Raw genomic sequence first — 3,505 nt, 5'->3', positions numbered from 1 at the left:
TAAATGAAGTACCTAAAAAGGAAACAGTATTGTTAAATCATATAAAATGTACAAGTGCTTTGTAGAGGTCAGCAAACTTTTTCTTAAAATGACACATTGTAAATAATTTAGACTTTATGGGCCAAAGGGTCTTCTTCACAACTACTGTCATTATATTGGGAAAGCAGTCACAAACAATAAAATATATAAATGAATGAACATGTCTATGTTTCAGTAAAATTTTATTTACAAAAACAGATGGTAGGCCCAACATGCTATAGTTTGCAGCCCTAAAGACTTCAAAATTATAATTGAACAGTGTTTAATTAACTACCTTTAGAAATTCAAACCAACATTACTCAAGACCCTTTTAAAATTGTTGCTAAAATCTGGGGCTGGGCTGTCCCTCTCCTCAATACCCAAAGGACTTAAAAACAGCATACTACAGGGACACAGCCACATCAATGTTTACAGAAGCACAATTCACAATAGCTAAACTGTGGAACCAACCTAGATGCCCTTCAATAGACGAATGGATAAAAAAAAATGTGGCATTTATACACAATGGAGTATTACTTTGCATTAAAAAATGACAAAATCATAGAATTTGCAGGGAAATGGATGGCATTAGAGCAGATTATGCTAAGTGAAGCTAGCCAATCCCTAAAAAACAAATGGCAAATGTCTTCTTTGATATAAGGAGAGTAACTAAGAACAGAGTAGTGAGGAAGAGCATGAGAAGAAGATTAACATTAAACAGGGAAGAGAGGTGGGAGGGAAAGGGAGAGAGATGGGAAATTGCATGGAAATGGAAGGAGACCCTCAGGGTTATACAAAATTACATACAAGAGGAAGTGAGGGGTAAGGGAAAAAAAAACAAGGGGGAGAAATGAATTACAGTAGATGGGGTAGAGAGAGAAGAGGGGAGGGAGGGGAGGGGGGATAGCAGAGGATAGGAAAGGCAGCAGAATACAACAGACACTAGTATGGCAACATGTAAATCAGTGGATGTGTAACTGATGTGATTCTGCAATCTGTATACGGGGTAAAAATGGGAGTTCATAACCCACTTGAATCAAAGTGTGAAATATATCAAGAACTATGTAATGTTTTGAACAAACAACAATAAAAATTTAAAAAAGAGAGATGAATGGATTAAAAAACTGGCATATATACACAATGGAATATTACTCATCAATAAAAGAGAATAAAATCATGGCATTTGCAGGTAAATGGATAGAGTTAGAGAAGATAATGCTAAGTGAAGTTAGCCAATCCCAAAAACAAAACCAAAGTCTGAATGTTTTCTTTGATATAAGGAGGCTAATTTCTAGTGGGATAGGGAACAGGAGCATGGGAGGAATAGACGAACTCTAGATAGGGCAGAGGGATTGGAGGGGAAGGGAGGGGGAATGGGGTAATTAATGATGGTGGAATGTGATGATCATTACTATCCAAAGTACATGTATGAAGACATGAATCAGTGTGAATATACTATGTATATAATCAGAGATATGAAAAATTGTGCTGTATATATGAAACAAGAATTGTAATGCATCCTGCTGTCATATGTAAATTTAAAAAATTAAATTAAAAAAAATCTGCGGCTGGGGCTGGGGGTCAGCGATAGAGCACTCGCCTCTCATGTGTGGGGCCCTGGGTTCGATCCTCAGCTCCACATAAATAAACAAAGGTATTGCATCTCTCTACAACCAAAATAAAATATTTTTAAAAAAGAAAGAACCAAAAAATTTTTTTTCAATTAAAACATTTATTCCTTTATATCCAACAAAATTTCAAGATATGAAGAGGACAGAGAGATATGTTAATACTACTAGAGAAGACAGTTAGCAAAATCCTGATTGTAAGAATCCATAGAGAACAAGCTACATAGTTCCTTCAACAAAGTATAAGGAAAAAAAAAATAGAGAGCCACAAAGGGATGCTATGGCTTGACTATTTCTGTCTCCTCCAAAATTCACACATTGAAACTTAAGAAGCAGATTAAGTTTCACCACTTTAGTGAGTGATTAACTCAAGTGGTGGGATTAGCAACCTTAAAAATATGGGTGGAGGGAAACAGTGTTCCTCCCACTTTCCCTTCTGTCTTCTGCCATGTGAGGATATAGCAACTAGGTACCATCTTGGAAGCAGAAACACCTCTAACCACATATTAAGCCTGCCAGGGACTTGATCACAGACTTCCCACATTCCAGGTCTGCAAGAAAGAAATATTTCTTTTTCTCCCACTTTTTTTTTTTTTTGGTTGTTGTTGTTGTTGTTCCTCTCCAAGAAAATCTTTAGTAAAAGGCAAAAGATTTATACGATCTGCAGAATAACCCGAATATCTCTTCCACATTTTTATTGGCACATTATAGTTGTGCATAATGAAGAAATTCTTTTCTATTATTTATAAATTACCCAGACTCAGGTATTTTATTAGACCAGCACAAATGAACTAAGGGGACTTACACATGCAAAGAGATTTGAGAGATATATTGATAAATAGTTTAACTGAGGTCTTGTTTGGCTTCTGATTCAAACACTGTATGTAACTTTGAACACTGACTGGATATTTGGTAAAATTAAGGTATTATTGTTAAAATATTATAGGCATGACAATGGTATTGTGATTTTATCTTTTTTTAAAGGGTCCCTATCTCTTAGAAGTAAATTCCTAAATACTGACAGAAGAAATGAATGACATCTAAGATTTGCTTCAAATTAATACAGGAGGTAGTTAATGGGTAGAGATAAGGTAGAAACAAAACCGGCCCTGGCTTGATAATTGCTGAAACTGGGTTAATGTGTACATGGGAATTCATACCCTATTTTGTCCTTTTCTGTTAAGCATATTGAAATATTCCATGATACAAAAAATTTTAACCAGTAATTAAAATGTGGCTTTTCTGGGCTGGGGATGTGGCTCAAATGGTAGCGCGCTCGCCTGGTATGCGTGTGACCCGGGTTCGATCCTCCTCAGCACCACATACCAACAAAGATGTTGTGTCCGCCGAGAACTGAAAAATAAATATTAAAAAAAAAAAAAAGAAAAATGTGGCTTTTCTGAAAAAAAAAATCATCATAATAAGAAGGAACAAACTATTGCAACATTCAACAGAAGTGAATCTCGAAATCAGCATGGTAAGTGAGATAAGCTAGACCCATAGTGCTTACTGTATGTTTCCATTTATACAAAATCCTAGAAAATACAGATTAATGTATAGTGACAGAAAGTAGACTAGCCATCAGAGAGGTCTGGGAGCAGAGGAAGGGATGTTCTACAGAGGGTCCTGGGGAATCTTTTGAAGGCGAGTGATGGAAGTGTTATGTATTTTCCCTATAGCTCCATAGGTGTGTGACCACCTGATATTTAAAAATTTAAGAGCAAATGAGGGATTTTAATTTGTTTTAATAAACTGAACACTAATCCCCAAGGTCAGGTCAGTGCAATGTGGCCTGGTTGTCCCAGCACCGACTGGTATATCAGGTGTTATGTTTGAAGCTAGAATGTCCCCCAAAACCT

At 36.2% G+C, this 3,505-nt stretch overlaps 1 pseudogene; it reads right to left on the bottom strand.

Moving 5' to 3' along the window:
* Positions 1-2,203: 2,203 nt before the first annotated feature.
* Positions 2,204-2,327, bottom strand: LOC113186752 (U5 spliceosomal RNA; annotated as a pseudogene).
* Between the last annotated feature and the right edge of the window lie 1,178 nt (positions 2,328-3,505).

Source organism: Urocitellus parryii, chromosome 6, assembly GCF_045843805.1.
Source record: "Urocitellus parryii isolate mUroPar1 chromosome 6, mUroPar1.hap1, whole genome shotgun sequence".
NCBI classification, from domain to species: Eukaryota; Metazoa; Chordata; class Mammalia; order Rodentia; family Sciuridae; genus Urocitellus; species Urocitellus parryii.
The sequence above is the reverse complement of the archived record's forward strand: the minus strand, read 5'-3'. Positions and strand labels throughout refer to the sequence as shown.